The following is a 13,545-nucleotide window of genomic DNA, read 5'->3' as shown; positions in this document are numbered from 1 at the left end:
GAAAATAGTGGTTTCGGGACCACAAATTTGATGAGTAAATTTGTATAATTAGTATTTAAATTATACGAGTCAATAATAATTTTTATATTGAATTTTGATTTGATGAATTGAGCTAATTGAATTAAAAGTAAGTATAAGTGGTTCGGTTCAAAGGTCAAGTGGTTATCCAAATCAAGTAAAATGTAACACCCCTAACTGTATCCGTCGCCAGAATAGGGTTATGGAGCATTACCAAACTTAGTAATTAAACAATCATACATTTTTCATATCCAAATAAAATCATTCACAATCAATCATATAGTCCCTTATACGAGCCCTCGAGGCTTTAAACGTATATTAGAAGTGGTTTGGGACTAAACTGATAACTCAGGAAATTTCGAGAAAACATAGAAATTTTTTCAAAATACAAGGGACACACGCCCGTGTGGCCCAGCCGTGTGAGAAAGACACGGCCGTATCACAGGCCGTGTGGACATTTGAAATAAGATTATATGGCCATTTCCCAGCCCGTGTCCTACCCCGTGTAACTTTCTGACTTGGGTCATATAGACAACACACACGCCTGTGTGCCCTTCGAAATGGCCACACAAGCCCGCTTGCCAGGCCGTGTACTAAGCCGTGCCAAAACTGTAGGGTATACTGACTTATGCCACACGGCCAAGTCACATTCCCGTGTGTTAGGCCGTGTGGAGTATACTGACTTGGTTTCTAAATAAACATCACGGGACACACAGTCGTGTCATCTGACCGTGTGTTACACATGACTGAGACACACGCCTGTGTCTCTGCCAGTGTAGACAAAAATAGGCTATTTTCCAAGCCATTTTTCTCACCCACATTTCATACACCTACACCAAACCAAATTGCATATGACCATATCTTCAAATGGCGTTTAAATTCATCTAAACCAAATCCAATTCATGCTATTTCAATATCATCAATCACAAGACACACAAGTATCACAATTAGCCATTCAATTTCATACCTATTTCATACTAACAAATCATCTATATGATCACTTTTAATTATGCATAACTTTACCTAAAACCACAAGCATACCAATTTCAAATATCAACTATATGATACTCGAACTACCAATCCACCACAAGCATTCACATAGCCATTATACACAACATACCAAAAAAAGGCCATTTGCACATGTATACACATCACCAAGTATACCGAAAAAAGCCAAATTACATGTCTGTACACTTAGCCAAAACATACATCATTTATAAGCCAAATCAAATGGCCAAATCCATTACCAAGATATAGAACATATTAACAACAACTCCTATACATGCCATATAACCAAATACATAAGTTTAAAAGTACCAAAATGACAGCTTGATAGTATGATGAGATCTCCGACGACTTCCAAATCTCAGCAAGCTTCGATAATCACTAAAAAAACACGAAAAAGTAAACATAGTAAGCTATAAAGCTTAGTAAGCTCGTATGCTTAAAATAAAACTTACCATATATACATAATTTAAGCAATTAACATATCATAACATAACTCCTATTGATCCACAAACCTATCACATATTCATTCACAAGGTTAGATATGAAGTTCACAAGTTTCTTCGATTCAATGCTTGTATGGTTCATGTACATACCTGTACTAACTCGTATCAATCTCATACTCATCTATATCTTGATATATCCGTTGAACCATTCGGGATAATATCGAATACCCGAGAATCTCGCACCCTAAGTGCCAAATACATATCCGAAGCTATCTCAATCTCATATCTCATATAATGCTCACTCTCGAGCTATCAATGGGTCTGCTCACACAAGCTGATGGTCAAGACGTAACTTCACGGTGTTGCTCACACAAGTTGAAGAGAATTCACAACACATGTTGGATAACTCAACCACTGGTAGGATGTACGGACCAGCACCCAAAACACATAAACCCCTAATGACATGTCATTCGTATCCTAATCTATTCTTAAGGTTCAACCAGGATTTCACATTACCAAATCTTCGTCGAACTTATCTGTAAGATCGTATTCACAATTAATTCAACAATAAAGCATTTAAAACACAAATGTATTAATGTTTATTAACATACGGACTTACCTCGATACACAAAAAATGACGAAATGAATCGGCTAGTCCAAAACTTTATTTTTCCCTCGATTTTCGTTTTTCTTGATCTATATAATATCAAATTTAACTTATTTAATTATAATTCTATTCAATTTAGCCCAAAAATCACATTATGACAAAATTACACTTGTTCCCTAATAGTTTAACATAGTTACAATTTAGTCCTTAGCTCATAAAAATACAAATTCATGCAATTAGGTCCTTACCCATGCTAGCCGAATTTCCATTATTATCATAGTAGCCCATATTTTTCATTATTTCACACATTTACCACATAATTTTCATTTTTCACAAATAAATCCCTAATTTGCAATTTTACCAAAAATCACTTTACAAATGTTGTTTATCTAACAAAAACCATACATTTTCTATCATCAAACATCAAAAAACACACATATTCATCAATGTTAAAACTATAAAACTTTAAAAATTTTGCAAATTAGTCCCTGGGCTAGCTAGATTAAGTTACAACGACTCCGAAAACATAGAAATCATTAAAAACCGAGTCAAAAATCACTTACATGCATAAAGGGAACTAGACCGAACCTTGAAGCTCTATTAATGGTGATTTCTTGGATTATTTTTGGTGGATGAACACATTAAGGAAGACGACTCATTTGTTTTTCTATATTTTACTTAGTTTATTTGCTAATTTACTAAATTAACCTTATTATATAACCTTTAAAGCCATTAAAAAGATGTTCATCCTTGTCCACTCATATTAAAAATGGTCTAATTACAACATAAGGACCCTTACTTTAAGGTTTCATAGCTATTAGACACTTTTAACTATTAGAACACCTACACTTTACGCGATTTAGTCCTTTTTATCGAATTAAGCATTCAAACGTCGAAATTTCTTAACGAAATTTTTACACAATCATACTATCATGCCGTAGACATTAAGATAATAATAAAATAAATATTTCAACCTCAAATTTATGGTCCCAAAACCACTATTCTGATTTGACTAAAAATGGGCTGTTACATATTACGACCTTGTTTTTGTAATTTAGGGTTGTAAATATTTTTATTAAATATTTATAGAGTCGTATTATAGGTGAACTGAAATTTGGTTCGGTAATTTTTACGATTGATTGCTTGATTAAACTAAAAGGATTAAATTGTAAAAGAGGTAAAAGTTAATTGCTATAGATTTAAAATAGTAAAGGGACCAATATGGTAATTAAAACATGGTCAAAAAGTCCAAGCGGTGGTGGCATGATTAAATCCACTAACTTGTGGGCTATTTCTCATTTAGTCCTAATTAGTTTAGGATTAAATTGTAATTAAGTTTATTTAGTTGGAATTTAATTTAATTGAAGGACCAATTGTGCAATTAAACCTTCCTTAAATGCTAATTATACTATGTTGATATATATTGGACATTTTTGGACATGTTTTAGTGATTTATAAGTTATAAATTACAGGTTAATTTTGTAAATAATTAAAGAATAAGTTAAATTAAAAGATTTAAAGGATGATATTATCAATTTTCTTTCTTCTTCTTGTTGGACAAGCCGAATGGCCATGGGAGACATGAGGAAACCTTTGATCAAGCTAGGGCACCTTGATTGGGTAGGTAATTCTTGCTCATTTTTAGTAATTTTTATGTTTTTGAACTCGTATTAGCTAATCTAGATAATCCGGGGATAAATTTGTAAAACTGTCAAATGTTATGGATTATGCCATTGATGAATTTTACATGTTCTTGAAATGTTATGGTAGAATATTTAGCTTGGTTGCTAGATGAGACTATTTTGTAAAGTATTTTTCGGTAATTTTAATGTTTAAAGACTAAAATATAATTAGTAAAAGTACAAGGACTTGATGTGAAATAACAACATGGGCTATAATAGGGTTTCAAACAATTTTTCTAAACTTGAAATAGAAGAAAAATGGTTAAATTGAATGTTTTGTGCTTAGGGACTAAACTGTATAAAAGTAAAATATTAGGGACGATTTTGTAAAAATATCAAAAAAGACTTAATTGTATAAAATGAATTAATATTGCTGTTAAATTAGTGAATTGAATGGAATTATTATTTTAGATCCTAAACGAGTGGAAAATCGAGGAAAAGAGAAAATTATCAAATAGCTCATGTACTTTGCCGTTGTTGCAATTTAGTTTGGTAAGTTCATACAGTTTAAATTTAGTACATTTTTAAATGTGTTATACGCCTTAATTGTATAATATTTGAATTATGTTGATGCGTGTAATTGAAAATGAAAAATAATAAATTGACACAACGTCGATCATTAATTGAGCTATTCTGGACTATTACTATAAATCAATCCTGTAAGTTCGTTGGGCTTGTAATTTGATATCTATATGAATTTTATAATGATATGCTATGGAATAATGGATATTAATTGTTATATTAATGACATGAAATTACTCAGAAAATGTCTATTGAATTACTTTGTTTGGGCCGGATGAACGCGAGATAGAGTACAACTGAATGATGGCGTGTTATGTAGGGTAGGAGTGGAGATTGAGGTGGCGTGCTTTATATATATTTTTCCCGAGTATATCGAGGTTCAGCATTTGTTGCGAACTCTTGTGTTATACTATCCTATTCTCGCGTGTTACGGGAGCGGATGTATAGCCTACGGGCTAGACACTTAGTGTCGAGGTGTATTATCAGTTGGATTAGCTCTCATGTGCAATTGGCGTGTTATTGGTTGGATTAGCTCTTATGAGCGTTTGGAGTGTTTCGGTTGGACTACTTGTGTACTCGTATCTGTAAGTTGTTCATCAGGTCGTGATTATTATATTAATACCTTGTTTAACGACTTTAAATGGCATGACTTGTACTTGATATCTTGAATTGACTCCGTTGTGGACATGTATGTTTTCCAAAAATTATTATTTAAGCATTTGGTATGCTGGATGGTTAACTATGTACTCGTATCCACTTATCATTCATCAGGCTATATTTTACTAATCTCTGAAAAGTTATTGAAATGTGGAAACAAATTTGTATTATTGTACTGAGCACTTCTCATCTGTTGTGAGTTGTGATTGACAGGAATTCTGATAGTAAGTCGTTCACAAGAACTCTAATAAGAACCTTACCGCCAGGAAGTCTATTAAGAACCTTTAAATTTAACTTGGCTTATATGGCATGTAATAGGGTAATTTGGCTATGTTTGCAAAGGTTCATAATTTATTTTTGGGTGTAAGTGTTATGCTTTGATATAATTTGTTTGAACAACTATAGGTGGTATGCATGGTTGATTCAAAGTTGGTGCTTAAATGACCTAATATGAAATGGCATGAAAAGGGTGCTTATGGTGTTTTTTTTTTGAAAGCTTGTTTGTGCATATAGTACAATTATTTGTGAAATTGGTTGAGAGATAAGCTTGAAATAGGCCATTTTTGGGCACACATGGTTTGGGACACGGGCTATCACAAGGTCGTGTGATGCATACGGGCATGTGCCCAAGGCGTGTTGAAAAACATTATAAGTACAGTCCTCTCACGGGCTGACACACGGCCAAAGACACAATCATGTGAGGATACTTTGAATGGTACACAGGCTGGCACACGACTTGCGACACGGTCATGTTATCCAAATTAGAGAGTTACACGATCCACACACACGGGCGTGTCGAATAGCCACACGACCATGTTTGGAGCCAGACGGTCTGGGCTCTGTCACACGGCCTGGGCACAAGGCCGTGTGACCCCTGTTTTGAAAATTTCCATTTTTGTCCCAAATTTTCTATTTTGTATCGAATTGGTCCATGATTGTTTCTAAACTATTTTGGTCACTACCTAGTTATTATTATGACACTTTCATTATGGTCATCCTAAAAAACCCTTGCAATTTTGTCATCCAATTTTTAGGGTGCTTTCATTTTAGCCACCCAAGTATTAAATCCCTAACTGCATCACCCAACTTCTAGATTGCTTTCATTTTGGTCATAAAAAAAAAAAACTTTTCTTGAAGTCTTGATGCGGGTAAAAGAAATTTTAAGAATTAAAATGAAAAAGCGATAAAAACTAAAACAATGCATTAAAAATCAATTAAATAAATTATTAAAAAAAATTTCGGTCGATAATGTCAACTAATTTATTATTATAATTTTAAAATTAATTAATTTAATCTCTTTTTAAATTTTAAAAATTGATTTTATGTTTTCGTATCATTCTTAACAAAATCAACTTTATAAAACTTAAAATCTTTTAAAATTTATAAATACGAAACTTCTATACCAAAATAAAAGTAAAGGAAAATAGAAAATAAGTTACCTTAATATTGAAATTTAAAGTTTTGGGGCTTTGGATTCCAAACGTGGAATCATGGGTTTGCATAAATTAAGTAATCGTAAGTTATTTATGCCATCAAAAGATTTGGCATGTTTTTTAACTAAATGTGAGGTGTAACTTTTTCCATCCTTTACTTACCGCTAAAGTATACCCAGATTCCTAACGTGGAATCTATACATTATTACATTATTACATCATTTAACTCAAGGTGAGGAGTAACTTTTAAAATTATTTTGATTTTTTTTTTAATTTTTGTTGAGAGAGGATCAATTTGTTCATTTTCAAATTTGACAAGGATCAAAGGAGTATTTACACTAATATGTTATTTGAATTATTTGAGTTATTTGAATTGTAAAATTTAACTCAACTTAAACTCGAAACTCGAATTATTTATTCGATTTGAATCGAATAACTCGATTCAAATAACTCGAAATTCGAATATTTTTTTCGATTTTTCCGAATCGAATCTAGTTTTGCTCACCCTTAATTAAAACTTTAAATTTTAATTGTATATCTCCTACCTATAAAAGGATTTAAGGTTATACAGATTTTGCCCACCCGCCGTTTTAGACCATTTGGGACTTATTTCCTTATTGTGATAGTTACTTGCAATCACGCAAGATATATCGTGCTTGAATTGTGATAAAACCAGTTATCAACGTGTTGTAATATTCTATTGAGCTTGTCCTTTACCGCCATCGATGAATACTTATTATTTTTTCTTTTACTCAAATTATATCATCCCATTCATAAAACGAATGAATAAGTTCTCATTTAGAAAAGATAAATTCTGGGTTGAAATTTAAAATTAGTTTATATGCAAAAACCAAAGCTAAGATGTAAGCTTAATATTTTAATTTAAAGATTTGGGCTTTGAATTCCTAACGTGAAATCATATGCTATCTTTTACACCTAATGATAACTTTTATTTTATTTATTCGCTTTCCATAAAATTCTTTAGAAGTTATTGCCTTTCTATGGTTTATGTATACATACTGAACGTCTTCCCATCACACAACAAATTTTACTTTTCCTCACATAACACAATTCCCTTCATTATTTCCCATTCTCTATCTTTCTCTTTCTTTAATCTTAAATTTCTACATTTTCTTTCTTTTTTCACATGGATATCATCATACCTCCCCGCAATCATACATCTCACTTGTCCGTCATACTTCTTTGGGAGACTGAAGAGAGTCGTTGTGAAGAATGTGGAGGGGAAATCTCTGGTACTGCCTTTACTTGTAATTATTGCAAGGTTTGGAAGCACATTTCATGTGCGGATAAACTGAATCGTGATCCGCCTCTTGAGATTATTCACCCCCTCCACTTGCAACACCGACTTCAACTAGAATGGAGTTATCATAGCGATTTCATTTGTGATAAATGTTTGTATATATCTACAGGTTATATATACAGATGTTTTCCATGTAATCTCATTCTTGTCAGCTGCCTAAAGATCAAGAGCCATTGAGATTTAAAGATGGAAAGAAAAAGACAATCTTCCACTACAGCCACAGTCACGATCTGGAATTCTTCAAATATAGGAAGGTACGCGAAGAAGACTATGATTGTTTTTGGTGTGAAAGACATCTACTGCCATCAGAAGTGTGCTATGGTTGTACAGGATGTAAGTTCTATCTCCATCAGGTGTGCAGTGATAAGTTTCCCAGGACACTTTCTCATTCTTTTCATCCTAACCACCCTCTTCGCGTAGCCTATAGTACCTCCCCATTTACTAACTGCAATGGTTGTTTAAAGTTGTGTGATACTGATACCCCTTTGTATGTGTGCGAGATGTGCAGCTTCAGACTTGATTTTGACTGCGCTAAACTCTCGCCTTCCTTAAAACTTGACTGTCACCATCACCTTCTCACTTTTTTCAAAGATTTTAATAACGAAGGTGTATGGGAATATCCACAGCAATATCTATATTGCAAAGTATGTGGCAAGGATTGTGGTGTCGCTAGCGTTTATCACTGTGTGCAATGCGACTTTAATCTCCATTTGAAATGTGTTGTACCAGCTTCAGCTACACATAAATATCACATACATCCACTTACCATGATGGAATTGATTAAAGAAGATGATTCTGAAAAATATTATTGTGATATTTGTGAGAATGAAAGAAATCCGAAAGATCCCATGTATTATTGTCAAAGTTGCACATTCATAGTTCATATTCAATGTATACTTGATCAGGTAATAATTATTTTTCACCATTTAATTTAACTTTCGTAATCAAACAAAAGATTTATAATATTCATCTCAGTCTTCGAGTTTCTTTTTAACTTTTTTTTTGCTTTTTGTTAATTTTCTTTGTAAAAAAAAGTAAATTAAAAGTTAATATTAGAAATATGAGCTAAACTTGTGAAGCTCTCCGAGTCTAGATGAAATAAATATTAATACATGTTTGGTTTATAGGATAAAGTTGCATTGCGAAAGGTCCCATCCTCCTCACCCCCGCCCATGGAAAACAAAGCTTTGTTTGTGGAGCAGAATGAAGGGAGTGATGTCATCCGCACTCTGGTTTGCAACTTTATTATGAATATGTTACAATATGTTTTTTTCTCTAATGATTTTATTAATAACTAATCACTTGAATAACTACACAAAAAACTTAACCCAACTTTTTATGTAATTATATTTCTTAATTAAGAAATGAGTTTGCTCATTCTCTGATTTCTTTTTTCTTTTTATTTCTTTGTAAATGTGCAGAGTTTGTTTCAACCTACCACCCACCCTCACGGGATGTATAAAATAACTGCAGAGTTAGGAGAAAAAATTTATTGCAACGGTTGTCGTCTGGTACTTAATGGTTCAGGCTACTCCTGCACGATATGTGTTTTTTACCTACATGAAAAATGTGCTAAATTGTCATATGAGATAAGACACCCTTTTCATTCTAGCCACCCTCTTAACCTCTATACTTCAAATGTTTGGCATCATCAGTTTATTGCATGTGATGAGTGTAGAGACATTTGTGATGGGCTGATGGCTTCATATACTTTTGTGAGCAGTGTAATTTCAAGCTTGATATAAAATGTGCAGCTCTAACAACTCATAAAATTGGGGTTTTAGAAGAGAAAATGACGGGTAGAGTAACTGAGTTGCACCATTTCACCCACCCCCATAAACTTGTCCTTGCCAATTGTTATGAATCTGTATATGACATAAAATGCAGCTTTTGTAACTTGCAAATCTTAGGCCCAGCCTATTTTTGCGCTGAAAGAGGCTGCAGGGATATATTTCATGAATCTTGCCTTAGGTTGCCACAAAAGATTGGAGTCCCATTTCATCCAAATCACATGTTGGTTAGTCGCCTGCTCCCTAACTGTCAACAGTGTTATGCTTGCGCTTGCACTTTGGAACTATTCTCAGGTGAATTTGTATACAGCTGTGAACATTGTGACTTTAACCTCCATGTTATATGTGCTAATTCCTTAAGGCGACCATTGAAATGTGAATTTCACCTTAATGATCTTTATTATTTTGGGAGAAATCATATATCACTCTTTGATTCAATATGGGACAAAGATTTCAAATGTGAAGTATGTGATGGAAGTTGTGAAGGAGAGCCCTTTTATCGTTGCCTAAAGTGTGATATCAATTTTCATTTGAAATGTGTTCGTATACCATATACTGTGAAATCAAAATATCATATTCATCCTTTACTCTTAAAGGATTCTTTTATAGAAGATGATTCTGGAAAGTATTATTGTGATTTTTGTGAGGAAGAAAGAAATCCAAATGATGATATATACTATTGTGAAGAATGTAATGGTCAAACAATCGCTCACATAGAATGCGTGTTGACTGAAGTAAGTTAATTACGTACTTAATTTTTTTAAATATAAAGGTCCAGTATTTGTTTGCTCTAACATGACATATGCTCTTGCTGTTAGGTAGAGGATAACATAGAGATTAGGAAGAACATTCATGAAGAGCGTTTTCGAAAAGAGGTCAGTTTTCCATTTTTATTGTAAACATTTCCAAATTAGAAATTTAATTGATTGGTTCTAGTAAGGTCAGTTTAGTGGTTGGATTACAGTTTAGTTGTTGGGATGTGCATGATGGTTGAAGCAGAAGTAATTGCAATAGTGTAGTGAAAACTGGGATCCTTTATTTCAAAGCAGAGTTGTTATGAATAATTAACATGCTTATTTCTTTAATTTTTGTTTATGTCATAGTTTTACCATCTTCGTGAATTAATTGCATGATATGTTGATTGGTTCTGCTTCTGACTGGATTGAGCATTGGGTTGTTCTTATCATGTTCCACTCCTTGACTGCAGCTGAAAAATTTGGTTGCCAGGTTCATGAAGTTTCTTTCAAATGGTGAGAAAATTATTTTGTAATAAAAATTATTTAAATAGTGATATAAAGTTTAAATTACTTACTTTGATATCTTTTGCAATTTATTACAGAATGTAGACCACCTATTGAGGATGTGATTCAAGCTGGAGTGGTTCCTCGCTTTGTTCAGTTACTTGGTTCCCCCAAGTGATTATGTCCGTGAACAGGTATGCATATGAAATGAAATTATTCTAATATCATTTAATTTTACTTGGCAAAAGCTTGTATGAATGTTTAGTAATCTTATATCATTTTTTTTTGTTTCGAAATTCAGGCTGTACTGGTTTTGGGAAATATTGCTGCTGTTTCTCTTAGATGTCGTGATCTTGTCCTTGGCCATGGTGCTTTGCTTCCATTGTTGGCCCTGTTGAATGAACCTGTTTCATGTTCTATGCTGAGAAATGCTACATGGACACTGTCAAGGTTTTGTAAGCCCCCCTTTGATCAGGTTTCACCCTAAGTCCCTTCTTTTTTCAAGTACAATGCTTTTTTACCTGCTAAATCATAAATATATCAAAGGCAACTGCAGCAACAATTTACAAGTCAGAAACCAAAACAGAGTAAACTGAAAGAACAAAAATCGATTTACAATATAATGCAGTGGAAATATCGAATATAAATACCTCCAGCTATTGTCTCAATCAAATGCCAAAATCTGAATGTTTTAACACCACTTTCGAGCACGTTAACCCACCGACAAGGTCGTTGAATTTAGCTATACGAAAATGACCAAATTCTTTTAAGCACTCAAAAACTTCACTAGATGGAATTGTTTTCAAAATTTGTTTTTGGTGTTTAGGGACCTTATGCTTGGGAGTATTTATAGTGGTGGTTCCTTATAAAAAACTAGGAGTGTTCAAATTTTAGTTAAAACCAAATTAACCGATCGAATCGATCTAATTCAGTTAATGGGTTGGTTAACCGATCTGATTCGATCGGAAGTCGGTTAATGATTTTTTGGAAGTTCGGTTAACGATTAATTCGGTTTAAAATCGAGTAATTAACCGAATTAACAAAACTTATTAATTAATAATACATTGTCATTAATCTTTAAAATTTAATCTGGTGGGTTGTTTGTCTGATATCTAAACTATGCATTGCTATGCACTACTAACATTAAACTAGAAAGCGAGATATATTGCTTGGAGGCTTACAATGTTTAGTTTAAATTGATTTTTGTTTTACTGATTATCCTTTACTTACTATTCAGGTTAAGCTTGTACTCCCTACATTAGCCCGTCTTATTCATTCAAAAGATGAAGTCATCTTAGCTAAAGCATGTAGGGCACTCTCATATCTTTCTAATGGCACAAATGACAAAATCCAAGCTGTTATTGAAGCAGGTGTACTTGGACGTCTGGCGGAACTTTTAATGTGAGTTGGACTATTTTTGTATTGATTGACTTTGAAATCCATTCCATTTTTGAGCTATTTTGTTTGGTTTTTGGACTCAAATCGTAATTTTTTGGGCTTCCACAGGCACCCTTCTCCTTCGGTGATAACTCCCGCTCTTTATATAGTTAAACATATTTTTACTGGAAATGATGTGCAAATTCAGGTATCAGGCACTTTATTTAATTTGCTTTTCCTTTTAAATGATCTTACTAGAATATGTATCTCTTTCCATTTATCATATCATTTTCTTTTAATAACTAATTTTCTCACTAAAATCACATTTATACCCCCTCTTAATTAGACTAAAGATTTTTTTAGGTTTAGTTGTTAAAGATGATTTATTTTCTTATTTATGGGCAAATCTTGTTGCTACAAAGTGTATCATTAATCATCAGGCATTCCCATGCCTTTTAAACCTTTGAAAAATAATTATGAAAAGAGAATCAATAAGTTTGCTTGTTGGACAATCTCAAGTTTCACAACAGGAAATAAAGGTACAAGTATCAATTTTGAACCTAAGGTTTTATCTGCGTTGACTTGTGCAATGAAACGATGGGTAATGGTATGAATTTTACAGGCTATAATTGAAGCTAATATTATTGCTCCTCTACTTCATTTGCTTCAAAATGATGATAAATATGATATTTGGATACAAGCTACACAAGCCATCTCAAATGCTATATCTGGTGGGACTCATGATCTGATCAGGTACAAAAATGGTTTCCTATATTATTTTTTAAGGGAACCATGACTTGGTAGAGTATGAATGATATACTATCTCATCTGGGCATGTCACATATTTCAGATTCCTTGTAAGTCAAGGTTGTATCGTGCTATTGTATAATTTTCTCTACGACTCCGATCCAGAGGTTGTTACAGTTGGCTTACAAGGGCTTGAAAACATTCTCAAGGTAGGAGAAGCTGATAAAAATATGGGCATTACTGGAGGAGTGAATCTCCATGCACAACTGATTGATGCTGCATTATGTCGAGAGAGAATAAAGGATTTACGGTATCATGGCAACACCGAGATTTCTGAAAAGGCTGTGGAAGTTCTCGAGACATATTGGTAATGCTAATGAACTCTCCATCTCTTACGAGAGATTCACTGAAAATCTCAAGATATTATTAATCAAGACTTGTTCTAATCTTGTGAATAAAAATGGTTGATAATAAATGACCAGAACCAATTGATTATATTTATTGCGTTGAATTCTTTAAATTTGAAAATAAATAATATTTAGATATTTCTTTCCATTTCCAAGATTATAATTATTGTGTGGTAACCAATCACACCTTTAATTATTGAAATCACAAAGTTAAGATTAAAAATACATTTATGCCTCAAGCCTTCTTTACACTTTGCTAATGTTAGCATACATACAGCCATGTTTCCAAATA

At 33.1% G+C, this 13,545-nt stretch overlaps 1 pseudogene; it reads left to right on the top strand.

Annotated features, from left to right (window-relative positions):
• The first annotated feature begins 7,286 nt into the window (after positions 1–7,286).
• LOC107886280 (importin subunit alpha-like) lies at positions 7,287–13,401 on the top strand (annotated as a pseudogene).
• Positions 13,402–13,545: the final 144 nt, after the last annotated feature.

Source organism: Gossypium hirsutum, chromosome A11 (genome assembly GCF_007990345.1).
Source record: "Gossypium hirsutum isolate 1008001.06 chromosome A11, Gossypium_hirsutum_v2.1, whole genome shotgun sequence".
NCBI lineage: Eukaryota > Viridiplantae > Streptophyta > Magnoliopsida > Malvales > Malvaceae > Gossypium > Gossypium hirsutum.
Note: the sequence above shows the minus strand (reverse complement) of the source record. Positions and strands in the feature narration are given on the sequence as shown.